The 11806-nt window shown below is 39.1% G+C and overlaps 1 long non-coding RNA gene across 2 annotated transcripts in view; it reads right to left on the reverse strand.

The window, feature by feature from the left end:
• LOC140486037 (uncharacterized) overlaps positions 1 to 5919 on the reverse strand; it is a 49776-nt gene extending 43857 nt beyond the window's left edge. The window contains exons 1-2 of one of the 2 annotated variants that reach the window (XR_011962510.1): positions 5860 to 5919; positions 1712 to 2127 (exon numbers count right to left, since the gene is read on the reverse strand). This is a non-coding gene — a long non-coding RNA (uncharacterized lncRNA). Of the gene's footprint in view, positions 1 to 1711; positions 2338 to 5859 lie in introns of those variants that run through there. The other variant, XR_011962511.1, reaches the window with a different exon arrangement.
• Between the last annotated feature and the right edge of the window lie 5887 nt (positions 5920 to 11806).

Below are 11806 nucleotides of genomic sequence, written 5' to 3' on the forward strand. Positions count from 1 at the left end.
GTCAGCTGTTTCTGTTTCAAAAGATACTGCTTCTGCTAATATTTCCAGCGTTTTCTGTTTTTATTTCAGCTTTCCAGCATCTATAGGGTTTTGCTTTTGTATTATGTTTCAGGATCCAGTTGGTAGTGGAGAAAAGAAACTTTGACTTCTCTTTGCCTTCACATAATACAGGAGAAGTGGACAGGTTTAACAGAGGAAAGCAGCTTTTGATGTTAAAAACAAATTACGATAGTGCTCTAAGATTTTATTTCCATGGAGCATTTTATATCCCTTCCAGCAAAATTAATGAGACATTGATCTAAATTTAAACCCCAATAGATTTCAAGCATATGGATCAACGTGAGTGTTCTGTGTGAGTGCAAAACACCCTCTCTTTGAGGACTGGAATATTTTATTGTGTATGCTGTATGTCTTATCTAATTGTTCCTATTGAAAAGAACCATGTAGAACATAACAGAAATGAATTCTTGCTGGAGGAGATGTTCTCAAAGCTAATCAGCAAAAGAACTAATGGCCAATATATTGGCACAGTGACTCTTTTTGAATACTACATTTGTTCAAGGTAATGCTTCTGAAAGGGTTATTGTTGGAGACTGCAGTAAACTTTAGCTTACTTACAGTGTGGAAACAGGCCCTTCGGCCCAACAAGTCCGCACCGACCCGCAACCCACACAGACCCATTCCCCTGAATTTACCCCTGCACCTAACACTATGGGCCATTTAGCATGGCCAATTCACCTAACCTGCACATTTTTTGGACTGTGGGAGGAAACCCACGCAGACACAGGGAGAATGTGCAAACTCCACACAGTCAGTCGCCTGAGGCGGGAATTGAACCCGGGTCTCTGGCGCTGTGAGGGTCAATGTAGGAAATAGGATTGCAAACTCTTGTGTTATTGTCCCTACCTCAGTGTCAGAAGGTCCTTTTTCATATTTTGATTCCCTGGAGCATCCTGGCCTGCTCTAGATATATGTTTCAAACAGGTTGGTTGAAACTATTGAGAAAGTAGGTTGGTGGTGGGTCTCTAACCCAGGTATTAGCTGGAAGTGATATGTTCCACAGCATGTACAACAGTTACTATTGTGGCATGAGAGCGCCACACTTAAGATCAAAGAGCCACATTCGATTAGCTGAGTGTGGCAGTTTGTTTGAAATTCTTCTTTATCTCTAAATTCCACTCAAAGTACAGTCAAATGTTGAATTGAGTGGTCTTTCAAATGAACCTCTACAGCCCACAGTAAGGACTTACATTTATATAGGACAGTTCACAATCTCAGGACACTCAAAGCAATTATAGTCAATGAACAGCTTTAGAAGTGCAGTCACTGTTGTGAGGAAGGAAACTTAGCAGCCATTTTATACACAGTCAGCTCCCACAAATAGTGAGATAGGTGAGCAAATAATCTATCTGGATAGTGTTGGTTGAGGGATAACTACTTGCCAGAGCACAAGAGAACCCACTTGGTCTTATTTGAAATAGTGCCTAAGGGATTTTTTTAATATCCACCTAATGGGGATCTTCCCATAAACCCAGAGAAGTGGACAGCTTTAACAGAGGAGAGCTACTTTAAATATTATAAACAAAACATGATGTTACTGTAAGACTTTATTTCCATGCAGCATTTATTAATAAGGCAAAATTAATAAGGCATTGATCAAACTTTAAACCTCAATAGATTTCAACCATGTGGATCAAGGTAAAAAGCTCACCAGACATTGTTGGTATCTTCAACAATGCAGCAGTCCCTCAGTTTGATGGCAGTCAGCGTAAAGTGGACAATAACAGCCACCATTTTTCCTGTACATGATCCAGGTAGACATTGAACTCTGTCTACTGGCAGAAGTCAGTAATTTTAAAGGCAGAGAAGATCTACTGGCAGGGAATTGAATCACAATTTAAGTGTGTTTTTAAAAAGCTGAAAAGTTGAAATCTTGCCTTGGCACAGTGGTTTCATATTGCAGCTGAATTCACCTTCAGTGTGAATGAGGGATGCACGCCTCCAGCATACTGTTACATTTCTTCCAGCAACGTCAGCTCTGCAATCTTAACTGCATCGTAATTCAGAGTCGAAAGGAAACCGGTCTTCAGGTCAGACAACATCGAAGTCTAAATCAGTATTCTATGACTGTAAAATTAGGAAGATTGTATGTTGTGACTTCACACTGCAAATGTCAGAATGTCTTTTCACTCATGGTACTGAGCGATCGATAGGTGACCTTCACTGTCACTCAATACCTCAGATTTTGTCTGCTGTACCACGGAGTCTCTTTTCAAAATACTTTACTGTATTAATAAATCCCCATGCACTGCCCCTGCAGACATCAATTTCATGCTCATGATAATACTAGTGTGGCATTAGTACTGAGGTCAATAATAAGAACATGCATGAATCCAGGTCAGGGAAATGAACTTTAAATAATAAGACCCATTCATTTCTATTTAAACCAGACTGAGCATAAAAGGTCAAACATTTGAGTTTGGAAAGTTCAGTGTGGCAACCAAATTGTCAGCTGCAGAGCTGAGATCAAATGCCTTGTATTGCATATCACATGTGCGTAGCACAGCTGACCACCCAAGTGTGGATTAACACAAAGTGGCATTGCACATTAATAGCTCTGATACCTTATTCACAGCAACTTTGTAGAAAGAGTCAATTAGCTGAAAAGTATTATTTAATAGAACTATCATAATTGCTTTAAATTGTGACCTTTTAGATTTATAGGATCAATTGACATTATTTTCCTTTTGGTAGGGTTTCTATTGTGCATTTCTATTTTCTCTACAATGGACTTTACCTCGTATTTTTCACAATACACTGTACTTGGATTCCTCCACAGCTTGATTCAACACACAACTTTCTGCGTGCTTCACAAGAGGCTGTTATCATTTAACCTTAGGGCATGTGACTGCTAGGCAATTCAGTCAGGGGGAAATTTGGGGGCAACTTAGCCCACACCCTCCCAATGAACCAACACCTAGATGATGGATACTGATTGGGAATGATCAGCCATGATCATATTGAATGGCGGTGCAGGCTCGAAGGGCTGAATGGCCTACTCCTGCATCTATTGTCTATTGTCTATTGTCTATGGTCAGGTGGCCCACAATATGAATTTATTAGAATACTGCAGAATTCTGTATACCAGTCATGACAGGATGGTTGCAAATTGAACAGGCTAGGAGAGTCTACGTGGAAGTAGAGGCCATTGGAAAATCAAAATGAGTGGTCAGAGATAACCGCATTCTGTGTAAATTGTTGGTGTTCTGCAGTCACAGTTTTCTCAATTTGGGATACCTTTATATCTCGCGTGGCCACACATTCTCTCAACAGGAGCACTGGACAATGACCTGCCATTTAAATCTTGAGGCAGGACATTTGATCCTTTCTGCCTGAAAGATGGGCACAACAAGACCCTATATCATGATCACTTTCTCACGAGTAAGATGTTCTGCAGTGAGCGATTTCTATGCCTCCTTTAATGAAAACAAATGCTGACACAAAACATGTCTGAGTAAGATCTCCAATGTATTAAGGTGGATATGTGCAGATTAGTGTTTGGTATCATGGGACTCCAATCATGACCTTATTGTAGTGGGACCTTACTGTGTACATATTGGCATTGCATTTTGTACATTACAGCAGTGCTGATGCTTCAAACGTACAAAATGTTTTGAAACACTCTGGGTATCTTGATACCATGAGTGATGCTATATAAATGCAAGCTTCTTTTTTATCTTTTTAATCATGTTATGAATATCCTAACAAGCAGTGAATTTTCAAAGAGAAACTCTGGGACGCATAAAATGCATTTGCTCCCTTTTTCTCTGGTAGTTCTGTGGCTTTTCCACTTAAGTTACAACAGATGAGCTAGAGAACCTGCATTGTAAATCATCCCCCGCGTTGTTACTTCCTCAGGCAAGATGGTGATCAGATTTAAGACCTAGGTGTACTGTACATTCATGAAATAGATTTGTACCAAAGATACATTTTCTGTATCTAATTTTTCAAAGGTGGTGAAAAGGAATAGTGACTACACTATGATGCTTCATCAGTATGGAAATGTCTCACAGTCACAACAGCGAGCAATCCAGACAGGTCCATGCCCAATAGCTTAATTAAAGAACATCTGAGGCTAATTTGAGGGATTTGTGTGCCTCCGTTAGTGAAAAACAAATGCAGGCACAGGACATGCCTGAATGAGTCTCCCGTCGCAGTGCACCGGATATGTGCAATGTACTGTTTGGTAACTGAATTAGGTCAGAGTTCAGCCCTGATCCATATCAGTGCTCGGATCACGCTACACAACCAGAATGATTCACGTCACTGTCCTGTGAAAAGTTTTATTGGCAAATTTGAAGTTTATGCAATTCCTCTCTTCCTTTGAAGTCTTGATGTTTTATGTTAAAAAGCATTAACGTTGTACATAATATAGGGGTGTCTCAAAAGCTCCAATTTCCTTTTATACCCAAACACTCAATTTATTTTATGCTAGGAACTCAAGGGACCGCAAACTAGTAGTTTCCTATTAAAAGCATATGAGGTCTTTATCTGCATTGCATTAAAATACATTTCTTTCTTAATTTTCCTTCACTTATTGACACTCTATTTGCAGGAGAATATGTTTTAATTTAGCAGTTGACAACATTGAGTAGGACCAATTATTAGTACAGTCTAAATAATTTTCTTGGAGATTATTAAAACCAAGAGATTATGTTACTTTTATGTCTGTATTCATTTGCTTTGATGGATGAACTCTACTATTTAAGAACCACATCAAAACCTGCTGATCTATGTTTCGGATTCTCAGAACACTAGCCACATTTTTTTGCTGCCTAAGCGCCAGAAAACTTTTTTTCCCCTTGATCTAGACTGGTTTGCTTGACATGAGTCAACAAATGCAGCCTGGCCAAAAGAATAACGCCTTTTATGAAAAAGCTCAGATGTTAGCTCACTTCCACACTTAAAATCTTGTGGTTTCACTGACCACCATTTGTAGCACATTCCCATCATTCTTTTTATCAGTCTTGTCAGATGATACTCAGTGCATACTGTGGGAGAGAGAGTATGAAAACAGGAAGCCCTTTTCTCTTTACAATAACAGCAGCTCCCATGCTGACACTTGTAAAGGAAAAGCAGTCGACTGCCTGACAAGATACCACAGTAATACTGGAATTCTGTACACGGCATGCAATTAGTATGGGGCTGCACAGTTTGTACTCAATTAGATAGCAAAACAAGATAAATTCTGACAGAAAAAATAGCAGGTTGGCACTACGTGACCTGTTTATGTCAAGCTAAAGCTGGAGATATTCTGATCAGGAGCTAAAGCATTAACCCGTAAGATTTCCTACCATTCGCAAGGTGAATTGCTATGGCTTTCATTCACCTCATCAACCCTGCTCTGCTTCCACAACAGACAAAACCATACAAAGATGGCAATATAAATCAGGTCTCGTTTGGGCCTTTATATGCCAGTCAATAAGCTGCTGGAAGGCAGACAGGCTTTTAAGAACCACTGAACCCTAAAGCTAGCCTGCCTAATTTGTGTTGCAGGATATTCAGTCCAGAATTGGTGCTTCAACAGGACATATTTACCCTTCTTATCTGGGTTTGCTACTCATCTGATCTTAACTAATATACCTACACATAGTTATAGTTGGGGAGGTGATGGCCTAGTGACATTATCGCTGAACTGTTAATCCAGAGACCCATGCAATGTTCTGGAGACCTGGGTTTGAACTGCACCATGGTGGATTATGAATTTTTTAAAAATCTGACGACCATGTATCTATTGTTAACTGTTGGAACATATCTGGTTCACTAATGGCCTTTAGGAAAGGAAATTGCCATCCTTACCTGGTCTGGCCTACATGTGACTCCAGACCCACAGCAATGTGGTTGACTCTTAACTGCCCTCATCCTGCGAATGAAAAAAAAGCAACTTTAACTAAAAGAGTGACTATCATTAACACAGAAAATCATCCCAAGGTCCTTCACAGAAGCATGATCAGACAAAAGAAAATAATATACCAACTGTTCTAAGATAGAAATACGATAAGAGGGAGACCAAAAGGCGAGTCAAGGAATGCAGAGAGTTGTATAGGTTCCAAAAGAAACTTCCAGAACGTGCAGATTAATGGATTGAAGAGACAGCTGGTAATGGCAGGCAAATAGGATGCACCAGAGGCCAGAGTTAAAGGAATGAAGAACTCATAGAGCAGGAGACAGCACATTGAAAAGGGGCTTGGCTGAAAAGAGATTTAAGCAGAAGGTTAAGAATTTTAAATTGGTGAACCTGAATAAGCAGAGCCAACGTAGGTGAGTGAAGACAGGAGTGATAGGTGAACAGAGCTATTGGAGAAGGTCATTCCAAGACAGATTTGGAAGGTAGCTGTGGATTTATTCAAAAGGTAAAATACAAGCCTCTAAATTATAGCCACATGTGAGTAGAGACGCTGAAGGGGAGTCATGAATTAAAGTAGGAATAAGGGAAATTATCCAACAGGGGAGAAAAATAACTTACAGGGTCATAGAGGTATACTGTATGGAAACAGGCCTTTCGGCCCATCACATCCATGCAGATCAGTTAATTGAGCAAAAGGAAGGCAAGAGACAGGGGTTCAGAGGGGCCACAAGAAAAAGGGAGAAAAATAATAGTCAGGAGTAGCAGTCAAGATGCTCACACATAATTGGTGTCGATGTAATTCATGTTACATAGATAACGGCTGAGATTCATCCTGGTTGTAAACAAGGAACAATCTCCATTAATCCAGGTGCAATGTGTCGGCTGTCAAAAATGGTTCTATGTTACAATAGTGTTAGTATATACAATAGATCAACAGCCAGCAACAGGTGTGAAATCTCACTGGCTTAACATGAATGGAGAGAACTTCTTCCCTTAAATCCAGTTTCTGCCATAGAAAATTGATAGCAGACTCATTTACTCATATCAGTGAGTTTCTGCTGGCCATCGTAATGTTTGTCAAGGTTTCTCTGTTTCAAAAGATGCAAGACAACCCTATGATAAATGTTTCTTTGTCCTTCTCAGTCAAACCTCCCAGTTCACATTATAAATTCTCCTCCTTTCTAGCTTTGGTACTTATTTTGGCTTTAGGACACTTAGTATGTTGCGTAATCATACCACAGTGCCTTTCATATGATAATTCTGGCAGTGAAGCCAGTAAATCCTTGCTCTCTAGTTAATTGTATGAGTTTATTGCTACCTTCCTACCTAGAGATCCTCATCAGTGAGCATCTGTTGCCCACAGTAATTCAAGAGCTCGCTTGCCTAACCAGCACAATTATGTGATTCCTGGAAATCAGCCAACTTTATTTTTTGATATTGGATAGTCTAAAGAAGCTGCTGTAAGCAAGATTTTTAAAATTCAAATCATTAAGTTGCATTCATCCTTCTGCAGAATTATACTGGTGTTGCACAGAGTTAATGTGAAATGACTTTCATATTTTTCACACTGAATTTACCTTTCACAAAGCACAGCAAAACTGGTTGAGGCTTGTTCAGTGCGCATCAATTGACTGGCTTATTTACACTTTCAGCCTAGCAAGACTCTGAATGGCTGAGTCATTCCGATCAAGTCTGCAAAGGGTTATTTACTCCTGGTTGATTTTAGCCAGTCAACACTAGGAATCGACAGCTAGGGTTCCTGCTCATCATCAGTTCAAAGTAACCCCTGCTTTAAGTGTATGATAATGTTAACGTGTTCAAGGCACAACTGGGCTCAGTTCAGTGGCCTTTGCTACTTTATAATCTTGAGTAACATATTGACATTCACTATCTATCTGCACACATAAAGAATGCTCACTTAGATGAAGCGTTGGAGGATGATCGGTATCCCAGAAATGAATTTAATGTTTGTTTAAACATGGCATTTCAGTCTATAGTGATTGACAGGCACTATGTGACCTCCAAACCACATAGGCATTCAGTGATTTTAGCTTCTGCTCAATCAAAACTGCAATTCTTTCAGTCATATAATATCTGGAAAAGTGACATAATGATAATAGGCAGGTGGGAGTACTGAACATATTCACCGCATACATGCTGAATTTATATCAGTACTTGACCTACAAAAAGATCACAAGGGTTCAAGTCCATTCTAATACAAGTAGATCAATGACTAAACAAACTGTGCAAGCTGATCTTGTCATGCATTTGCTTTAACAGAGTAGAGTCATAATCAGCTTATTCCTTCTTGCTTATTATTTTCACATCCTTGTCATTTAACAGACTGTAACTAGTGCTATGCTTCTAAGAATAATGTTCCAAATATCCAGCTGTCTAATTTCCAAAGGCACCCATGTGCCTTGCAATCTTTGTAACCTTATTTGTCATAGAATTTGTTTCTGTTCTATATGTTTCAATTGCTTTAAAATGGTAAGTATTTTGTATTCAAAATAATTTTACATTAGGAAACTAATGTATGCTTTTGTTGGTTATTACTCCTGTTTGATTTTAGCCAGTCAGCACTAGGATACTACAGCTAGGGTTCCTGCTCACCATCAGTTCAAAGTAACCCCTGCTTTAAGTGTATCATAATGTTAATGTGTTCAAGGCACAACTGGGCTCAGTTCAGTGGCCTTTGCTACTTTATAATCTTGAGTAACATATTAACATTCACTATCTATCTGTACACCTAAAGAATGGTCACTTTAGGTGAAGCAATGGAGGGTGATCAAAATCTCAGAATGGAATTTAATGTTTGTTTAAACAAGACAAAAATGTGAAAAAAGGAATTCCAGATTATGTCTCCATTTTTCATTAATGTTAAACCAATTTATGAGCTTGATGTTATCTGTTGTGTAAAATCTACCTGTAAGAACAAACAAATTCAGGTACCAACCAATTTTAGCTATTGGCATATTCGCCTCTGGTCAGGAAATTGTTAGTTCAAGGATCACTCCAGGACCTTTAGTGCATAATCAAGACTGAAATCCTTTGTGACAGTGACTGTGGGGCATTTTCCCTCGTTGTTCTATTTGACCTCTTAGTAGTCTTTGTCACAATTGATTTCACACGCCTTCTCTAATGCCTCTCCATTGTCGAGCTCAGTGGGACTCGCCTTCCTTGGTTTTGCTCTTGCGTATTCAACTGTAACCAGAGCATCTTCAACAATGGCTTCTCCTCCCTATCGTTACCTGTGGAGGCATTCAAGGATGTATCTCTTTCTAGGCCCCTTTCACATCTTTATTTACATGTTGCCCTTAGCAACATCATCCAAAGACCTAGGGTCATGCTCGACAATTCTATTGCTCTGCACTTGCTATTTCCATTAAGTCCCTCTTTACACAAGCTTTTCTTCTGATATATCATTTGGCTTGTGTCCATTACTGTATCTCAGAAATCCCTTGAGAATCCTTTCTTCATTAAAAGCAATATATAAATTTAAGTTATTATTGTTGAGCAATCAGTGCCAAGTTGAATGGTTTGCATTCTTAAAGGTATTGTTCTTTTGAGCTTAAAACAAGATCCCAGAACCCAAATTGATATTCCCACTTAAGCAATTCCAACAAAAAAAAATTAACTGGTCATAAATCTTGTTGTGTACAAATATCCAGTCACATCTGCCTATACAACACTCATGATGGTTCAAAGTATTTTATTCTATGTGAAATATTGGCAATGTTTGTAAGCATGATTAAATATGATACAAATGCAAATTCTTTCTTAAATTGATCTTGAATCTACAATGAAACAACTCCCAACATTCACAGGAAATATTTAACTGGTCTGCTCAGAAAGCCAGTCGCTCCTTTTAACAATATCTCTTTAGATTGAGAACAAGGAGCTACTATATTAAATCAGTTAAGATTACTATCTTAAATGGCCTGAATACGATGTATTGTGACAAGGGTGAATCAGCACCATCGTGTTTTTGTAACTGGTAACTCTGGCTTTTCACCAGCAATCATTGTAATTGGATACCCATATGGGTGCCTATGTCTGATTGCTTCTATGATACGTTAGTTCAAAGGGACAAATAATAGGGATTACCATCTGGTCCATATTCTTTATAAAAAACTGGTGAAGAGATACAAAGGCCAAAAAAAAACAACCTTTAGCATTGTAACATCCAATGGTTATATTTATAAAACAAATCTCAAACTGATAAGGTTGAAGTAATGTCCTGAGTAGACAAGAATTTGATAACAAAAATTTCTATTTATGGAGCTCCTTATCACAGCCTCAGAACATCTCTACATATGCTACAACACCTGAACAAGTATGTGAGCAATCCAGGAATTACATTGCAATAGCAAACAGCAATTGAAGTGATCAGGGTAAGAATAAAAAAAGAGTACAGTCATTTGGCTCTTCAAGTCTGTACCACCATTCAATAAGAGTTTGGCTTAGCTTCTGCCTCCGCTCCACCCCTTAACTTTCTTTGTACCCCGAAATCTAATAGGATCTGACTGGAATATACTCAACTTTCACCTTATCCCAGTTCCAACCTTCCAATTCGGCCTCACGACCTGTCCAGCTGTCCATCTTCCTTCCCACCTATCCGCTCCATCCTCTTCTCCAACCTATCACCATTACCCCCACCTCCATCTACGTATTGCACTCCTGAAGGTATCTAAGCTACCTCTCCATCCTCCCTCCCCCCCAGCCCCACCCCCTCCCATTTATCTCACCACCCCCTCGGCTCACAGCCTCATTTCTGATGAATTGGAAACGCCGGTGTTGGACTGGGGTGTACAAAGTTAAAAATCACACAACACCAGGTTATAGTCCAACAGGTTTATTTGGAAGCATTAGCTTTTGGAGCACTGCTCTTTCATCAGATGATTGTGAAGAGCTTTTGCCTGAAATGTCGTATGCTGCCTACACAGTTGTGCTTTTTCAGCATCACACTCTTGACTCTGATCTCCAGCATCTGCAGTGCTCACTTTCTCCTGGTTGATTTTCACTCCAAAGATTTGTCAGCTTCTTTGAGATAGGCAGACAGTTATGCTTATTAAGAGCTTTGTTAAAAATTTTGGAGACCATTTGGGATTTTCTAGTTGGCCTCCAGTGGTCAAAAGGAGGGGGATGTCTTGTGATACAGTGGTAGAAACCCTACTTCTGAGATCTAGGAGGCCCAGGATCAAATCCCAACTATTGTAGATGTGTACCATAACATATGCAAACAACTTGATTTAAAGATGTTTAGCTGTCTGATGTGACAGGAGACAGATCAACTGTGTGGAGACAGATTATCATCCATACTGACAGATCGATAGGTTTTTCCTACCTTCCAGATATAGCCCAAACACAACCTGCAACGGTGATTGTGATGCTTTTATGGCTTTAAGGGGTGTATTTTATCCTTTTTTTTAATGAAGAAAGGTTGATACAAAAACCACTGAGCAATCTGCTCCAAAGCCAGTAAACACCCTGTGAGGCCTCGGTTTTTTTTTATAAGTTCAAATAATAGAAGCAGCCTGAATGGGTGGGGTCAAGCTCCCACAGAACCTGGATTTTTACTTTTGGCTTACAGTAACAGTTGGTAGGGTCTTGAAACTTGATATGGAAGCTCTTATTCTTCTGTGTGCTATAGCTAACAGCTGGGATTCTCTTCCTACTGCTAGAATTACATGTGAGACAATCTATTTTCCTGAATTTGCCTTTGCCAGATGAGTGTTTATGGGATTTTACTATATTGGAACAGTTGATTAGTAGTAGTTAATATTTAGAACATTTTGTTAGTATTTGAATAGAGTTATAGCTAATCCAATTATTTCATTGTTATTTTGTCTTTATTTCAAATATAATGTATGAATAACATGTGTTTTGTTTCACTGA

Source organism: Chiloscyllium punctatum, chromosome 2 (assembly GCF_047496795.1).
Source record: "Chiloscyllium punctatum isolate Juve2018m chromosome 2, sChiPun1.3, whole genome shotgun sequence".
Lineage (NCBI taxonomy): Eukaryota > Metazoa > Chordata > Chondrichthyes > Orectolobiformes > Hemiscylliidae > Chiloscyllium > Chiloscyllium punctatum.